Source organism: Macrobrachium rosenbergii, chromosome 54 (assembly GCF_040412425.1).
Source record: "Macrobrachium rosenbergii isolate ZJJX-2024 chromosome 54, ASM4041242v1, whole genome shotgun sequence".
Lineage (NCBI taxonomy): Eukaryota > Metazoa > Arthropoda > Malacostraca > Decapoda > Palaemonidae > Macrobrachium > Macrobrachium rosenbergii.
In genome coordinates, this window is record NC_089794.1 from 1546149 (window position 1) to 1566654 (window position 20506).

The 20506-nt window shown below is 37.6% G+C and overlaps 1 protein-coding gene across 4 annotated transcripts in view; it reads left to right on the top strand.

The window, feature by feature from the left end:
• The first annotated feature begins 2108 nt into the window (after positions 1–2108).
• AlkB (alpha-ketoglutarate-dependent dioxygenase AlkB) overlaps positions 2109–20506 on the top strand; it is a 314842-nt gene continuing 296444 nt past the window's right edge. For 3 of the 4 annotated variants that reach the window (XM_067097311.1, XM_067097313.1, XM_067097314.1), the window contains exon 1: positions 2109–2240. The gene's annotated coding sequence lies outside the window, so the exon portion shown is untranslated. Of the gene's footprint in view, positions 2251–20506 lie in introns of all 4 variants that reach the window. The other variant, XM_067097312.1, reaches the window with a different exon arrangement.

The window sequence follows — 20506 nt, forward strand, 5'->3', positions numbered from 1 at the left end:
ATAAGTTTGAGTTTTGGAATGATTGTAGTAATGATGTTGGTGAATTCATTGATTTTAATGAATTCCATTTTAGATCTGACAATGATGAATTTCATGTAAATAGTTCAGTGTCAGGTCAGGAACAGCCAAATGTTAATTCAAATGATAATGCTATATCAGGAAGACCTACACCAGGTGTTGATATTGTTGAAAGAAGGTCTACTAGGGTAAGGAAACCTCCTAGATATTTGAATAACTATGTGAGGTAATGAAGTTTTGTGTATACAGTATGATGTCATTTATGCTGAGTTGCTGTTGAGTGTACAATATTTTTCCTGTTGTTTTTGTAAAGGAAGAGAGCCTTGATTTTTTTTACATTGTTTTGTAGCATGGGTGTTGAGTTTGAATGCTCAATAAGGGAGGGATGTAGTGTCTGTAAAAAAAAAAAAAAAAAAACATTTTCTTTAATGCACTATGTACCTTAACTCTTGGGGCATTCTCCCTTAACTTTGGGAACATTGTTTGTTTTGAATGTATTGCGCCAGAAGCTGAGAAGAGCGCCATGTGTTTGGTTGTTGATACCATGTCGGAACAGTAACAGAAATAGAGTTATGTTGCTGCTAAGATGCTGCTGTTATTACGCCATCCTCCACACATAAAGGCTATTATATCCGTTAATGGCACGGTTTTCGCCAGGGAGGGAGCTATCAGAGGCCTAAACTTTGCACTGCAGTTAGTCCGCTAAAGGCTCTGTGATGGTAGGCTGTGGCCGTATTTAGTCCATTTTTGGCTGGGTCAAAACCACGCTACCTGTCCCTTTTCAGGGTCACCAGTGTGAGGTTCAAGAAATATCAGAAGTGAAGAATGATCCTTTATTATTCTAGACAGGTGTGTTTATAATACAGAAAGTGGATGGAAAGGTAGCTTGCGACCTGAGGGCCCCCGCTGCGTCCATACAAAGGTATTTTTTAACAGGCACAAAAAGACATATATAATGCGTTAAAGAACATGTAAAAGGCGGGTATATATATCAGCGGACAGGCCGTACAATGATGCATACTATGAGATACATAAAGAATCTGAAATATCAACAAATAACATATATGACGTGATTAATGTACGTATGAAGAGAGAAACACATACGTAGCAGTTATGACTTTGACCAGCAACGGATGGCCTCTTGTTTGTCATTTTTTCATAAATTGTATTTTAACAGAGACCTTTCACATTCACAATTGGTCCCTGTTCCCCTTTATCTACCGAGAGCAACCAAATTCGCTGAAGAGCAGCACCAATATGCAGTAAATGTGCCTCGCTGTCGAACTTCTTATTCCCAGATGTCCTGTATCCCTCACACCGTTGGACTGTGGAACATTCTCCCTGAGGGTGTCGTGCAATTGGAACTTCAAAAGTTAAAGCAAAGTTGCGATGCATTACTACCCTGTTGCTATTCTTCTTGCTTTTTAGTACATTTTATCTATTTATTAATTTATTTCTTTCTTTTTAATAAGTGAGAGCTCTTCTTTCTGTATTTCCCTTTATCTCTCATACTCCCTAATGAACACCGCGTTCTTTGGAAGCTTGAATTTCAAGTCAATGGCCCATGTAGGTTTTCATATGAATAAGGTTCATCTTCTGAATAATAATAGTGATAATATGGAAATAAGCAAACAACTTTGATTCTGCAAATAAACTTAAACCTCAGCAGAACTGAATCGATTAAAGGAAGGCAGTAAAGAAATATGATTAGGCTGCTGATTGGGAAGAGAAAAACATAGCTAAGAGAAAGAAATGAAAAAAATATTAAAAATCTACATAAAATTTTAGGAAAACGTAAGAGAAGAAACTTGGTGTAACACTGAAAAAACTATGTTGATCAGCAAGAGCTAGATAAGACATGCTAAAACTAAATGCCAGGAAAAAATTAAAATGGGAAGATCAAAAAAAGAAAGAAAAATAGGCTATGTTGTGAAGAAATAATTGAAACTTGGAACATTTCTTACTTTATTGCCTAGCATATGATAACATTAGGAAGAGGCCATATCAAGAAGATACAGATGAATTGTTAACTAACTTCTTACTATTCGCAGAAGTCAAAAGGAAAATGGGAAGGAATTCATATAAAATATCTGGTAGACTGGTACTACAGGCACATACAAGGATGAAATATGCGAGTAAGAGAGCCATTTCAAAGTTAAATTCAACTGATACTACTACTACTCCTGACAATCTGGGCAGCCAGGCAATCGGCTGAATTGGAGGTTCGTGCCTGTGAGCAATATTCATCACAATCATTATAATGCTTAAGGATGAAAATCTCACAAGAACAATTGCATGATGTATCTTAAGTTTACTTGGCCAAAGAAAGGGAAATAGAAAAAGGCCCCCAAACTTGACCCCAACAGGTCTGAGGCCTACCTACTAGGCTAAATCTGGTCGGTAGAATTGACGGTACGGATGCAGAGCAGAGCAGAGCAGAGCAGAGTAGAGTAGGCTAGTCCAGGGAGAAGACGGGATTATTCCAGGCTTGAGAGGTCCCTCCATGAAAGTGCCTATCCTAACCTTTCCTGGAATTCCTTTTGCAGACCTGACCTTCCTAACCTTGACCTCCCTAAGTAGGCCAATGTTGAATGTTGGAAACAGTTTGGCGGGACTAAATTTCTAGGTAACACAACGATGGTTGTGCAGCCTGATTCCCGCCTTGGTTGTCTGAAAACTACATAACATTCCCCCAACTGTTTATGGTTCGACCTTAGTTCCTGAAGAAAGTGAGAGCTATCTTATCACTTAAAAATAATCATAGAATCTTCTTGAAAATAATCTCAATATGTTTACCACGCCCAAACTACATAAACATTATCCCTGAACTATCCTAACCTAACCTAACCTAGAGGCATGGCAAAAATAAACCAAGGTGCCCACTTGTCTGGCCGAACCATAAAAGAGTTGGGGAATATGTGCCCGGGACAGGTTCCTTGTACAGTCATTCAAAAATGTTTTGCAACATGTTCCAGAAGTTTGCGTTCACCTAACAGTAATTTGTTCTTTTGATATTTACAAGGAAATGTATTTTTCTTATAGCGACTTTGGTTATTAATCATACGGTTAACAATATAAAAGAATGGCAAGTGAAAAATTCATATTACAAAAAATGACGAAACATTTTGAAAAATTTCACTTCAGATGATTGGGCAAAAGAGTCAAAGAAGAAACTATATTTCGAATCCAGATAAAAGCTTATTGACTAATAAAATAATATTGAATAACCATCAATGAAATTATATATAAATAAAGAAAGAAAGAATTCAACCATTATCGTTGTCAAAAAGAAAAAGAAAAAAATCTCATAACGTCGTATGTTATCGTTGTGACTCCACATTCAAAATCAGGAGAAAGACTTTAAAAACTGTCTCCACTCACATTGCACCGATAAGATGGGCAACTTGACTAAGCCGGACATACACAATCATTAGCTTGCATAAGACTAATGTTTTTTATTGTAGATATTGCTCGGCAGCTTAGCGAAATAAAACAACCATGTATAGAGGATACAACAACAGGGAGAACGAGGAAACATGATAAATTCATTGTAAAAACTGGAGGACAACCCCATTGTTGCGACTACGTTAAAGATCATCATCGGATGATCACTTAAGGAGCTCCCTCCTAACTCCCCGTGACAACCGGTGTTGCTATAAAGAGAGAACATTACGCTCTCCCTTCAAGTTGCTGCTCAAAACCATCCCAACAGGCTACATGAGACCAAGATATTATTTCATCATACTCCTGCCAAGAAACACTTCATATCAGCGAAACACAAAGAATAGAGGCTAGGGTTTGCGTTATAATATAAATCCAGTGGCCGATGATTTCTGTACGAGTCATCTTTTTATGATGAGGAGGAGACATTCTCCACTGATGAGCATGGTAGTCTTCTTCACTGCTGGCATTTAGCATTAACTAAATTAATGTTGAACTTCTAGCTAATTTTAATTTTTAGAAACTTAGATAATAAGAAATACAAAAATAGGCGTTATATATTCAGTTAACTTCATAAGAGGCATCAAAATGATAGGCCTAAGTAGCAATGAAAGAAATAAGAAATTACATGATAAATATATATATATATATATATATATATATATATATATATATATATATATATATATATATATATATATATATATATATATATGTGTATGTGTGTGTGTGTGTGTGTGTGTGTTTGTGTATGTATGTATGTCTGTGTATGTATGATTATATTCTATGTATTACAAAAATAGACGTGAAATCTGTTAGTCTAGTTCAGTATATTTTATATTAAGTTTCACTAGTTCACAATATACATAGGATTAGTCATTCAAAAATTTAATTAATAATAATGTGAAGCAAATCTTTACAAAAGTCATATTTGTTGATGTTAATAAGACTAACAGTTCAACTTTGTAACAGTCGTAGGCCTATGCCTACAAAGTTCACACATATGAAGGAGATAAACAACGATAGTGATGGCAGTTGGAGATGAAAATATTAAAACATAAGAACAGTGATGACCTCTGAAGTATTATAGTAACATCCTTTAATTAAGTAAAATATGACAACAGTAAGCAGTATCAGAAAAAGCCCTGTTTAAGGGAAACTGCAGGTAATTTCTCCGACCCACCACTGGTGTTCAGTTGTTTCACGCTGCGCTACAACTGAGTTGCCAACAGCGCCAGATGTCGCTATTATAAGTTGTTGTCCAAAAGTTTTGAAGTATGTTGCAAAACTTTTTTAGTGATTGTACATAATTAGACCTAACCTTTCCTATAATGCCAGGTCCTGACCTAACCAGATCTTACCTGCCTAACCTAACTTAGGGCGACGTGCCCTGACCTGGCCGAGGCCACGCAGCTAGGCTATTGTAAAGTTTTACTGAGTGGTGTGCCCTGACCTTACCAGAACTTACCTTTCTAATCTGACATAGGGTGCCGTGCCCTGATCTTACTGGAACTTATCTTCTTAATTTAACATAAGGTGCCGTCCCCTGACTTGACCAGGAGCTTGGACCCCTTTGACTCCCCAAGTAACACCAAATTGTTACGACACAGCATACAAACCATTTGTTCTTTACATTAAGAATTACTACGTGAAGCTAGACACGCTGTTAAACTCTTGAACATATATATATATATATAGATAATATATATACATATATATATATATATTAATACGTATTATATATGAATCCAAGCTTGGATTAAATAGTTCCTCATCAGTACAAAATGGTTCAGGAAAGACTGGCAGAAACCGAGACAACGACGGGAAAAGGGGAACAACAAAACCAACAAAATAACCTTTATATATATATATATATATATATATATATATATATATAATAATATATATATATATATATATATATATATATATATAATATATATATATATATATATATAATAATATATATATATGTATATATATGTATATATATATATATATATATATATATATATATATATATATAATACTATATATATATATATATATATATATATATATAATATATATATATATATATATATATATATATATATATATATATATATATATATACTGTATCTCAAACAGCAGTGGCTGACAGATATACATCAATGGGGAGGCGGATATAAAGACTTGTTAAATGAGTCAATTTATTCCCAAACATTTGTGTGGCTTCATTACATTTTCCGAGGCTGTACAAAATAAATATCATAAATTACAAAAGGCTATAAATTTAAGTTTAAAAAATTAAGCACACTGGATTACAAATTAAAAAAAAATAAAAAAATAGAAGGGACAATTAAAAAGGACAACATAAAAAACAAAACAAAATCTCTCTAAAAAATATACAATATAAAAAAATATAAAAAGTAAGCAGATATGGACCAACCTATTCAGTGGCAATGTTAAAACTGAACGAAAACGAAGACTAAGAGAGGTACAGTGTGCTGGCAGAGGTTTAGCTGTTTAACAAAGAGGGACGAGTCGTTTAATCATTGTAGTTCAAATGACCAATTCCATGGCTGCTTGAGGCTCGCCTAAAACAGAGAAAAATCCTTATTTTTCAGGTGAAGTTTACACATTTTAGAGTGATTTCTGATATTCAAAAAACTCTGGGTTTGTAATTTTACTGCCTGTCCTGTAAGCTTACTCCGATGAGGTCTATGTTAAGCTCTCATGGTTGGATCCAATATAAGTTCTAAATTACATTTAGGACACGTATGTATACACACACCCGGAGGACATATAGAACTGCAAACGATCTTTGTATTTAAATAAAAGAAGATTGATGGTGAGAAGGAATCAACAGGTATCAAGTGGACATGTGGCTCCAAACTTACTTTGGATCTGTTGTGAAAAGTTTTTCTAAAGTGTTATCAAATAAAAATGGAAATTGTATAGTTCAATTTAGGAACACTGTAAATTGTAGGTCTGAGTACTTGTCTAGAAGCGTTTCAAGCCTCTTGAGACCGGATTCAGACGGGAAGCAGTTTTCCTTAAAATATTTACGCAAAGGCGATCTCATCTTGGAATAGGCACCAATCGAAGTTAGCCGTTAGAGCTGTGGAGTAAAGCAATTAATTTTAAAGTTAAAAAAGAGAACAAACTATAAAAGTTATTTAAATGTAAATGTTCTGTTCTAAAGTGTTGATGTTAAAAATGATGTTTTGTCTAAGAACTAGGACGTCTAAAAAAGAAAGCTGATTTTCGTTTTCTTTTGAGGTAAACTCAACATTTGAATAACGCAGAGCAAGGATTGATGATAAACATTTAGTGTCGTTAACAGATGCCCGGTCAGGTTTGTCTCTAATCTCTCTCTTATAGATAGCACTATTTTTAAGACCCTTTTAACAAAACAATACAGGATTTTATTGACAATGTACAAGCACGTCATAACAAGAAGCTAAAAGAAGACTTGAGCATTTCTATTCCCAAATTCCATACAAAACCTCTGTTTTAACTTTTCCAACTATGTATTATCTAAGGGAAGAATTTCTCCCTTTCTCTGGGTTTGGATTCTGCCTATTCTTTAAACTAACTTTATTAAGTTTTTTGCCGTTAGAATCTATTTTTCACAGACTTAAATCGCTGCCTTTTGATGTCCTTGGTGATCTACAGAATCCGCTTATTTGATCTGTCACATCACACTTTCGAAAACTAAGACAATGGACCCCGTTTTTAAAAGACCGTTTGAAATTCTAAAAGGAACTGTCTGAAAGAAGATATATAATGCGATAGATAAAGTCAAAGGGGTTGTGTTGTTGAATAAACGATTATATTACGAAATGAAGTCATTCTTAATGATTCCTCCAAATTCTAAATGATTGGATCTCCCGATTATTCCAACATTTTCAAAACGGAAGATAAAATTAACCGTTTCCTGAGAACTCTGAAAGTGAAAATAATAATGAAACTTATCAAAATTGTTGTCTGAGCTCCTCTTACAGTATCCCCTCTATAGCAGGGGTTTTCAACCTGGGGTACGCGTACCCCAGGGGGTACATAAAGAGATCGGATGAAATTTACACTTACTCCCGTGGGTCGTTAAGGTTAGGCTTTGGCCGCCACTGACTGCATAGCCACAGGGTAAATAATTACAAACAATTTTCTTTATTTTATGGAATTCTTTGTGTTTACAATATTATTGGTTATGTCAGGAGAGTTGTGTACTTACTTCCCCTTCGAAATAGTACTTGCAAATATACACAATAGATGTTTTTCTGCACGTTTGTTTGTTTTTTCTACTTTATACAAAGTGAGGGTGCATTCTTGACATTAAAAATACCCAAGGGTACGTAGGGAAAAAGGTTGAAAACCCTGCTCTATGGAGCTGCAAAGATTCATAAACAAAATTCTCCTTTAGGCTATCGCTTGCATCATACAACGCCCCTAATTACAAACTGGCTAAATTTCTGGTTCCCTTGTGAGCCTTTAACTACAAATAATTTCACTAAAAAATTCAGTCAATTTAAAGAAAGATTTTATTACAGATTCAGACCTGTTCATGACCAGCTTTGACGTAGAATCCTTATTTACCAATGTGAAGAAACTATTAATATCATTTTAAATAAGCTTTTTCTGAACCCGACACAGTTTTTGAGTGGTTTTAACCGTTCGTTTTTAAAAATCTTTTAAGCCTGGCTGTGCTGGACAGCTTTTATTACCACTAACAGTAAGTTATACAAGCAGGTTGAAGCGGCATGGCAGTAGAGTCCTCTCGTCCTACTTTTGCCAACATTTTCATGTGCTCCTGGAGGCGCACTTCTTAGATGGCTGTCCCTGCCTGCCGCCCCCTTTTTATGCTTGATGATACCTTTGCCCTTTTTTGAACATAATTTGATGCTGATTCCTTCCCTTGATTTTCTAAATTTACAACATCCATAATATTAAGTTTACCCTAGAAAAGAAAACGAATCTGCTTTCTTTTTAGACGATCTAGTTCTTAGACAAAACAATATTTTTAACACCTGATTTTAGAAACAGAACATTTACGGGCTTGGGGTTAGAAATTTTATAGTTTTGTTCTTTTTAATTTAAAATTAATTCTGTTTTTACTCTCCTCCACAGGGCTCTAACGCTAACCTCTGATTGGTGCCTATTCCAAGATGAGATCGTCTTTTTATGTAAATATTTTAAGGAAAACTGCTTCCCGTCTGAACTGGTCTTTAAGATAGTAGACGCTATAGACAAGTCAACTATATCAGACCTACAATTTACAGTGTGCTAAATTGAATTTTATGCTAAATTTCCATTTTATTTGATAACACTTTTTTAAACTTTTCACAACAGATCCAAAGTAAGTTTGGAGCCATTAAGGTCCACTTGATACCTGTTAATTCCTCTCACCATCGGGTCTTTATTTAAATACAAAGATCGTTTGTGCCCTTATATGTCCTCCGGGTGTGTGTATAGCTATACGTGTCCTAAATGTAATTTAGGAACTTATATTGGATCCACCAGGAGGCTTCTGAAGGAAGTAGGTAAGCTATAGGACAGGCAGTAAAATTACAAACCCAGAGTTTCGAATATCGAAATCACTCACAAAATGTGTAAAACTTCCAATTGAAAATAAGGATTTTTTCTGTTTTAGGGCGAGCCTCTAGCAGCCATGAATTGACCATTTGGAATCATTAATGATTAAACGACTCGTCCCCTTGTTAAGCCAAACCTCTGCCGTCTGTACCTCTTAGTCTTTCGTTTCTGTTCCAGTTTTAACATTGCCACTGAATAGGTTGGTCCATATCTGCCCCACTTTATATTTTTATATTGTATATTTTAGAGATTTTGTTTGTTTTTATGTTGTCGCTTTTTAATTGTCCCTTCTATTTTTTATTTATTCTTTTATTTATAGCCTTTTTGTAATTTATGTTATTTATTTTGTACAGCCCTCGAAAATGTAATGAAGCCATTACGAAACGTCGGAATAAATTGACCCTTTTAACAAGTCTTTATATCACCTCCCCATTGATATAGATATATACAGTATATATATATATATATATATATATATATATAACACACTATATATATATATATATATATATATATAATAAAAGAAAGGACTGAATAACATAGATTAAGCGTTGTATTACAAAGATGAAAGGAATTTGTGAACTGTAATGACATTCTTTGGCCTAAGACTACTTGTGCTTGACAACGTTGACACTTACTTGCGTTGTTACTAAATCTTAAGGAATCTGAGGTTGTCAATTCTTTGTATTGCCACCTCTCACCCTCATGATACGTCCAACTCATGTTCAGATTATTTGGTGTTGTGCTGTTGTTTTATAAATACTGAGATTAATCGAGGTACTATCTATTTCTAATCCACTGAGTTTGTTATGTAGCATAGTTGGCACATAGTTGTATATAATACAGCTGTCCTTTGACAGCTGTGAAAAACTGGAGTGATTGCCAGTGTGCCTAGTGTTTGTGTGAAATACGTAAAATGAGAAAGGAAACGCGGGAGATTCATGGGGAGACTGCCTGAGAGAATGCTCGTAGGCACCTCATACTATATTATCGTAATAAAGGTCTGAAATGGAAGATCTTTCTCATTGCAGGAACTTTGCTCCACAAACTACCTATGACATATGGTGGCGGCGGTGGGAACTGTGAGGTTTGTCATAAGAATAGGGCATATGTGACGGTACCCTTTTGAATAAAATTAATACATTGAGCCTCAGTGGTGAAACAGATTTATTATCTAATTATAATGATGCTGTGAAGTAATAAAATATGTTTATTGGTAATAGTGTTTACGAATATATTTCCTCTGAAGAATAATATTGTACATTTACGAGCTAAGTATCTTCTGATAGTTTTTATGTCGTATTCTGGTACTATTTTTAAATGACACACTCAACAGGGTTCTGTATGAACATCCGTTTTTCTGCAGTGCCTTCACGTGCGACCTAGGGTCGGACGGACACAATATTATTATTATCATTATGAATTGTATATTTATTATCTGTTCATTTGACCTTGCACCACATATATGAGACAGAGTATTTTTATGTCTAACCAGTCATTGTTAATCATTATGTTTTCTGTATATCTTGTCCTGTTTGTGAAATAGTTTGACCTCAGGTCACCTGTAGAATTTTGTACCCACGATCTGCATTATACGCGAACGTCCGCATGCCACTATAAGCAGGTCCTTCATCAGTAGAAGCTGCAGGTTGCTCTAGGGCAAGAGCCCGTGCTGGCACAAGACCAGCTAAATCTAAAACAACAACAACAATCAGTAAACTATTGCAGGCTGCTCACAGAGACAGAGCCCGTGCTGGCACAAGACAGCTAAATCTAAAACAACAACAACAATCAATGCGCTATACGGGCTGCCGAGGAACAAGAGCCCGTGCAGCACAAGACTGGCTAAATCTAAAGCAACAATCAATAAACCAGCAGTACTTGTCTTCCTGCTCATTATTTGCACCTCTCTCCTGGCTTCATTCCAAGCTTTGAACTCAAATGTTTCAGAGCTCGTTGAACATTCTCTAGATATTTGGAAGATTAACACTTGAGCTTATCAAGTCCATTCGACTTGTGGAGAGAATTCATATAAGGTTCTTGACGTTTTGAAGTTCCTGTAGGTGGTATGCTGTAGATCAGATTCGGGATTTAGAATTCCGGTCGTTACTTGCACGACTAACTCTGCTTTTGTTAATTCATTAAAGGACCATATGAAGGTTTGCATGGATTCATATAAGATCATAATTTCTTTTTCTCTAATAGCCAAAATCAAGATCAGATTGAACTAATAACAGTAAAGAGTGAGGTTTGACTTAATATTCACATGTTCTCTGATGTCAGTTATCACGAAAATTAACAGAGATTGGTTAATACCGTCAGGTTGCATGTAATTGTGAAAAGGTCCTTGTAAAAACTAAATGTCAGGTTTGTCTTAATACAAACTGTCTTCATTATTTGAATAGCTCTTAGAAAATAAAGTAGAAAGTTAAAAATTGGCAAGTCTTTATGACCTATAGATATTCCATATTTCTCAGTTGCATGCTTTCATTTGAGTGTAAAAGTTGTTTCAGAATTTAAAATATAACTATTCTAATGAATTTTATGTTCTGTCCTTTCATGTCATTCATTAAGTGTATGCATGTTAACAAAAGAAATTATATTTCCTTTCTGCTTGCAGTTCCAAAATTAATAATAATAATAATAATAATAATTATTATTATTATTATTGTGTGTGTATTATTATTATTATTATTATTATTAATTTGTATAGACCTTCTTTTAAACAGGTTCTATTGAATATTATTGCTGCTTCAGCTGCATTTATTTTGTAGAAGACTTTTTCTATTTTCCTTATTGCGGACTACTCTTCGGTGGAGGTGCGTGCTAACAGCTCGCCTATATTTTGTCATTTCATGGGGGAAAGTCAAAATCTGGATTCTTCAACTTATATATTCTGTAGTTCATTCTCTCTAATTGTTGCCGCGACGCGTTTCGACGAACTCTTCTGTCATTCTCCAGCAGGAGCTAGTAGAGGGACTGGCAGATTAGGACTAGGATAAGGATAGAGAGTGAGAATAGGGGAGAAGGAAGAAATTGCCCTGGTTACAATCCAGTTAAGCCTGACAGCGGATACTCGGGATGGGAAGGGAAGGAAAAGGGAGGGAAAGTGAAGTAAAGTAGAAGAGAGAAAGTGAGGGCAGACCACTCTTGCGAAGTTAGATTTATGATTTAGTCACCATGCAAGGACCAGACAGAGAAGAAAGGCTCGGAATATGGTTTGTTGGTTCATCGCCAGAAACTGGCTTTGATATTAAAAGTTAGTAAGATTGAGATGTACAAACAATTATGTATATTTAATGATTTGCAAATTATTGATTTATACTATTGTGTGTTAATATTATTGTTATTATTATTATTATTATTAATCTTGTAAGTAATTAATTAATTTATGATTATCATTATTATAATTATAATTTTTTTTTTTTTTTTTTTTTTTTTTTTTTTTTTTTTTTTTAATCCCAGTATTTATATATAGGTCTGGGAGTCACAATTGACCTTAGGTTCAAGTCTACTCCGCAGTAGTGATCTCTGACTTGGCTGAGGTGAGATCTCTAGTGGTTGTGAATAAGTTTTCGTCTTCTAAACTTAATTTTGTCCCAAGTTTTCTACTTATGGAACCTGACATTCAGAATACAATTTGGAGTGATCATGCAACTCCTTATTGTGTTGTAGTAGGGGACTTTCCCTATGCTTACCTCAGAGGCTATTCTGCACTGCTTGCATTTTGCAAGTGCTGTTTACTCAGTGCACCAAATATGATGGCTGGTATTCAACTGTGTACAGCTAGTGATTTATATAGTTTAAGTTGGGTTTTTGTGGACAGTCCTTTGGATCTTTAATCTACTGACCGTTTTCCTTACCAGTAGCTATTCGCCTGTACATGGGAAAGAATGCCAGATTTTTGGAATTGCACCCAAAATTGTGACTTGTTGGTTATATGGGTGTCTATTGGTGACTATAATATCCCTGGGACGACGAGCAGAAGTGGAGAGGGATCTGGAATTTGTTCATATTAGTTGTTATCTTCCATTTCTTTTCGTAGTTATTTAATTTTCTGTCTTTCTCTGATGTTTCTTTGTAGCATACATTTTAGCATTTGTAGGATATGTTATGACTTGTGGCTGATCATCCGCAAATATAATTTGAAGGCAACCTTGAGATGGAGGAGGGGTATCTTTAATGTAAAAGTTGAGAGTGATGGGGAGAGAATGCTACTGAGAACCCTAGTTGTAACTGGAACTCTGGACCAATGAGAATGCTAATTTTTATTCTTGCCACCCGGTTGTCAAGAAAGTTGCACTGTGAATCTGGTTGCTAAGTCGCTTGGTGTGCCTCCAATATTTTATATTTTAAACCTTCATGCCATACTTATCGAAGGCCCGACTGACGTCCCTTGAGATAGGTTGCAGCCATCTTAAGCTTTTCTTGACTGCTGAACTCATATAATCTGGTTAATGCAAACTGAGTTCCTTTGCCGAGTAAGCCCCATGATTATCATTGGTTAGTAGATTGTCTTCGGGCTGTTAAGCCTTATTTGAATGATTTTTTCAGGATCTTACCAGGTATTTCACAGAAGGGAAATTGGTATAGTGGGAACAGTAGTTAGATCTTTACAAAGGGATGGTGCTTTCTTGAAAATGTCTGACAGTAGCCCATACTTATGGTTTCATTGAAGAAGATGACTCTTAAAAAGTCAACATGGAGATTGGAAGATGCTTGATTTTGTTTACTCCTAGAATGACCAGGTGCTTTGTTTTTAAAATTATTAATTATTTTGATTATATCTTGCAGTTGTATTGGTTTAATAAACTGATCTTCAACATCTAATCTATTGAGTTCCAACTAAATCATGTGGTATTATGTGTTCATCATGACAGAAGTGCTGCAATCATAACTGTTCATGTTGCAGGTCAAACAAATTCTCCCAAGGGTTTATCCTGAAGATATTAGACCAGAATTCTCTGAAAATGGGCTCTTGGTCTTGGGATTAGAAAAGTTACTCCCTGTAGTATGTAGGCTATTGGTTCCGAATCTGATCCCAAGCCTTTTGATCATTTTCAGAACTTTTCTGGGTCTCTAAGATTCATCATTTATTAGTGATATCTCCCAAGTCAATTTATGAGTTCCTTTGCTTCTATTTTAATACATTCTTTGATGTTATGTATGTATTCTAATATGCTGTGTAGGGGCCATGAATATTAATAAAAAGACTGGCAGATGCATAGGTCCTTCTGAATTTATACGGGCTTCCGCGGGGGGGGGTCATGGATGGCGAATTCTGATTGGTTGCAGTCAGCGAACTTCAAACCAAATTTCTGCGGCGAAGCTCGATCCTAACGGATCTTCGCAACCTGGGAATGTCATTCATTCCAGCGTTCCCATTGGCTGACATCATCGGTAGTTTGAAAAACGCTATTGGGCTGCGGATGAATGATAATATCTACTCTTTCTGTCGTAGTCGGGGGATTGTCTCGACTACGGGAGAAGGATTGAAGCCAGCCGTCTGACCTTCCAACAATGTAGTGTGTTGAACTACACTGTCGAGTTCAGCACAGACGACCGGCTCCCCTTCCTCGACGTTATGGTCACAAAGACGGAACGGAACTTGAAGATAGTCTACACAAAATCCACCAATTTGGGACTTTGCTTGGGCTGGGGATGGCAGGTGCCCTGCTAGGTTTAAGAACACGACAGTCAGGGCCTTCATTAAAAGGGCCCTCTCCCACTGCTCCACCTGGCAGGACACCAACAAGGAATTCGAACGTGCTGCACAAATGTTGGTGAACAATGGTTTCACCAACAAACTCATCAACAAAGAAATTTGGCCTGGAAAAATGGTACAACGGTGAGAACACACAACCTGCCCCAAGATGACATAAAGATCTATTATAAGGCCGGATCATCCCCAGTACCGTGAGGACGAGAACTCCATGAAGAAAATCGTCATGGAAAACGTCCACCGACCGAAGACAGTAGAGAATAAATCTTATAATTTATTATAAGAACCGCCACACCGCCGTCCTGGTAAAAATAACCCTCTCCGCCAACAGAGAGAACCCTCAAGCAGAAGAACGTGGTCTACCAATTTGTATGTCGCAATAAAGGGATCTTTGCAACATATTGGAATGACCACGATGCGTCTGACTCTAAAGGATCTCCTGCCACGCCCGGGAGGGTGCCATCATGAACTACGCCCGTGCTACTCACAATATTTCCATCTCCCGCGACAGTATTATACAAAATATGAGAGAGTATAATCCGGGAGAGCCGCCGACCCTCGACGTCTGCGCCTGCTAGAGCGCTCTCATTGCCGAGACAAACCAACAATGAATACGACGCAGGAGGCATCCGCTCCCTACCCACGAATTTAAGAAGAATAATGCGAGAACACCCGCCGTCAACGAATACCTGAAAACGACGAAAAGCCTGAGGTGATGGAGATGCCTGATGAGCGAGGCGCCCTTCGGACAATCCCCGACTGCGACAGAAAGAGTGAATAATGACATCATTCATCCGCAGCCCAATAGCAGCCAAACTACCGATGATGTCAGCCGGCAGCGACATCACGCAACAGCAGGCCAATGGGAACGCTGAATGAATGACATTCCAGGTTGCGAATCCATTAGGATCGAGCTTCGCCACAAAAATTTGGTTGAAGTTCGCTGACTGCAACCAATCAAATTCATCACTGACCCCCCACCGCTGAAGCGTATAAATTCAGGACCTATGCAATCTGCCAGTCTCTACTAACTCCACTTTGAGAATGACAGAAAGAGTGTCAATCGCGGCAACAATTGTATAGAACCAACTGTATAGAATATATGAGAAGCAGAATCAGATTTTGACTTTCCCCATGAAATGACAAATATAGGCGAGCTGTTAACGCACCTCCACTGAAGAAGTCCGCAATGAGGAAAATAGAAAAAGTCTTCTAAAAAATAAATGCAGCTGAAGCAGCAATAATATTCAATAGAACCTATTATTATTATTATAATAACAATAACAATAGTAATAGTAATGTGACAACAATAATAAAATAAAAATAGTGGAGCCGTGTTGTTTTTATTGTGGCTATTCAGAAGTGAGAGTTCTTTGTTTGTAAAGATAAGCGTTTTCACGGTAATAAGTCTCCCATTTTATTATCATTTACACATGGGTAGTGGTTTTTATATATATTTTACACAGTTTGTTGATACGTATTATGACATAATTCGCAATTCGCTTTATTCACAATGACGATCCTCTGTCTTGTCTGTTTCTTATAAAGTCAATATCACAAAAACATCGCCAGGTATCGATTTATAAAGTAGTCTGTGTTTTTAAGCGTAACAACTTCTATATTGTTGGTGATGTCGGTGACTTCAGAAATCGCATTCATTCGGTAATTCATAGTACATTCAATAAGCCTTTTTGCTTATAACCCATCAACAAAAAGGACTGCTTCATTGCAACCTGCGTCTAATAGACTTTCACAATGATGCTGTCAATAATTCTTGCAGGCTAAAGGCATTTGTTTGCATTGCAGCTGCGATCAGCAGACTATATTTTGTTGGTGAAAGTGACGTATCCAACTTTGGCGAGTGTCGAGTGAGGGCTCCGTTCACGTGGTCTACATGTATTTCTACTACATGTGGTCTCAATGCATTTCTAAGTACATGAGGTCTACATATATTCTGCATACATGTGTGGAATGCCACATGTGTTTCTATACATGTGGTCTATATATTATTTCTACGTACATGTGATCTATGTATTTCTATGTACATGAGGTCTACATGTATTTCTACATATATGTGGTCTACATGTATTTTTACGTACATGTGGTCTACACATCAGAACACCTCCATGACCCTAGTAGCCCCATTTTGGCCGAACAAGGAATGGTTTCCAGACTTAATTTGGCTCTGTTAGACTACCGGGCTACTTCCCACAAAACGGTCTCTGCTCAGACAACCCCACTTTTTCTCCAGATTCCACCAAAGGGTTATCCACTCTGGCTGACAGGCTTCGAACTGTCAAGCACCTTAATCAGAGCAAAGAGTTTTCAAACAAACTTCGAAGGCAATTGCTGAGATACAGACAAGCGTCTTCTCAAAGCTCTACCGATCAAATGGGCAGTCTTCAGGAAGGTGGTGCAGCCGCCATAACATCTCTTGCTGCAGACATCTATAAGCCAAATAGCCGATTTTTTATATTCTAAAGTCCATTCGGGATGCTATGCGACCTCTACCATCAAGGGTATGGTCTCACAATCACCTCAGTTTTGCTTTGAAGGAATGGATATAATATTCTAATCAAGACATCACTGACTTGATCAAATCCTTCAGCTACATCCGAAACAATGTTCTTCAACGTCACTTGCAACGAACGATTGCCCTGAAGTGGCACACCAGGGCCTCAGGTCGAACCTCTTCGTTCCGTTTTCCCTCGAGATCTCTGCGAAAATCCTCTTGTTGTTGTCTTGCTACTTAAGCGTATTAGCGATTTACAGGCAATAGACAAGAGAATAGGCTTTGCTCAAGAGGATGCAGTTTGCTCCTTTTCTTTTGGTTTCCTCGCAAAGAACGAGGACCCTTCTAAACCCTGGCCTAGATCCTTCGTCATCAAGAACCTTATGGATATCTTAGGACCTGAGGATGAAGAAAGACTCTCTCTGTTCAGTGAGATTGCCTCAGTACTGTCTTCAGAGGACGGAAGGGTAGAAGGACCTTCTAGCAACCTCTGGTGCTCTGTAAAAAACCCGGATTCGCCCACTCCTGTGCCATATCACCTGAGAGAGTTAATATTAGAGCCACTCTCATATCCGGGAAAGGAAGCCTTTCTATTACTTGGTCAGACTCACGAAAGTGGAACAGTCGCATCCCTCACTTTTAAACTAGAATTGTCTCTTTCCTCGATCCTACAGTCAACGTTCTGGAGATGCAAGTCCGTATTCGTCACACCACCTCAAGGACATGGGAAACCGTGTTTGAAAATTTGGCAGCACTTTAGGACCTTTATCCGTGGCTGGCATGGTGCTGAGAGAAGCATGGGAATCTCTCTGTTCCTTTGCTATCACTCACCTTGACTTAAGGTTTGAAGTCAATAGAGGAAGCCTGAAATTTATTGTACCCAGTCACCCAACAGTTCGTATCTTATTATTGATAATGGTTGGAGTTTTGGTTTTATTCTGTGGTGTAGGTGACAGTGTTGTGTTTTTGTATTCTGGTCTTCAGCCAGGTAAGGCATCTTTTAAACTTTGTCAGCATACGGTATTACTTCCTCCGCTGCAAAGTTCCCACTAATGTAGTGGCGACCCTTTGGCTATACTGCCGTCACTACAGGATTGAGAGAAACGCCAACCAGAGCGGTACCTACCTGCAGCAGCTCTCAACAGGTAAGAGCAACAAACATTTATTCAGTGTTAGCAACCTTTCTATTTCAAATTCATTACTTACTTAATGCTTTGGAGTAAGTATGTCATGCTCTTTCCCACCTCTAACACTGTGGAATCAGCTGTCTGAAATTACTTAGTAGAAATTACTTATATAAAGTGACATTTTATGATAAAATAAAGTTTATATATACTTACCAAGTAATTACATGATCGGAGCCCGCCCTCCTCCCCTTGCATGGACACTAGAGCATAAAACGAACTGAGCTTTCTGCTGGGTTGTTTCCTCGAATCCCGGATGATGGACGGGACCCTGTCACCTACACACTAACAATAACTGCACCACCGCGTGAATTTTGAATTTTTAGGCTGCCATAGATTAGGGAACCAATAGTTATGTTATTGCCCAGGTAAGTATATATATAAACTTTTATTTTATCATAAATGTCATGTTAAGGCTTGGTTTGTTGGTGGGGCAATTGACACGGATCTCAGGTGAGCAAGGTTATTTAAGGGAGGTCAGAATAGCCTGGGATGTGGGGAGCAGGGTGGAGCAAGTCAGGCAAATAGATTGTTAGTCTTTTAATTATGATTTTTTTCTTGCAATTTATTGAACCATGTAACATTACAATCCCTTCAACTAGTACATCACTTGTGAATAGACTTCATGTAATCTACTTTTCATGATTAGCTTACATGGCTTTACATATCAAGAAATTATTATAATTGCTTGGCAACATTTGTGATCGTTGAATTTTAGCAAGCTCTGTCCCGCTGCCTTGTCATGGAATTGTTGAATCAGGAGACAGGACTAGACCTACATCTATGCTCAAAGTAAAGGATGCACAAATTACCTAAGACAGGTTGCACTGATTTAATCCCTGTTATAAATATATGAGGCCTTACATACTGTTGGGAATTTTCCCCCACAACTGGGAAGGTTCTAAGTCCCTGATGACATGGGACTGGGATGATCAGGCCTGAAGGGCTCTACCAGCAAATATGGAAGCGAAGGTCCAGCAAGATCAAGCAGGGTTTTACAATTTTATTTTAAAAAATAAACTAATTAAATTTAACATACATTAACAATAGACTAATTAAATTTAACATACATTAACACACAAGGACCACGTGGTCGTGTACAAGAGAATGCTGAAACTATACAAAACCCCATAAAACACAAAAATACATCCCTACGACTACAATTTTGCACAAAACTTATTTCCAAACAATTAGGCTACACTTTAAATGAATATTAACTATATCAGACCCTGGATGGCAAAAATGTGTATTAATTCTCATGTATATGCTCAGATGCAGCATCTCCTGGCTTTTCTGCCAGTATATGTTTTACCTTTGTATGTCTACTATGTCTCTCTAAATTGCCATTTGTTTGTCTGTCAACAAACACAGATGCCCGAAAACTAATCCTGGTTCTGATCTGTCAGAGAGTAGTAACTATGTTGCAGCTCGCACCAGCTGATAACTTCTGTGAAGATTCTGTACATTAATCAGTATGGAACCAGCAATAAACTAGACAACACCCAGCCAGCATGTCACTTCATACCTTCCTTACATTGGTGACCCCAGAGTGACCCAAAGGAGCCGATGAGAGATGTCCGACCCATGATGACGACCCACCCCACCAACGAAGCCCTGGCTGCTTCCTCCACACAGCCTGACGCCGCCCCAAACTCCTGCTGGACGAGCTGGCCACCGAAAGATCAGCCAACGTCATCCTTCAGCCTGCTGCCGTCCTCCTCAAGCTGGCTATGGGCGGATCAGCCGACGCCATCCTTCAGCCTGTTGCCATCCTCGAGTTCCTGCAGGCCAGTGTCATCTGGCTGGCACTGTCCTTCAGCCTGCTGCCCGCCCAAAAGCCAAACCCGTCACGCCCACTTCCTGACATTGTCAGCAAGACGATTTCTGCTGTTGGGCCTTGCTTGTTGGGAGTACTGTAAAGGACACATGTGTGGTCCGCCAGGATCAAACAAAGTGCTCCTTTCTCTTCCGTGAGTCAGCTAACGAGGGAACAATGGCTCGTAGGAAAAACAACTTCTCCCATACGACTTTTTACATATTTCTCTGTAACCATTA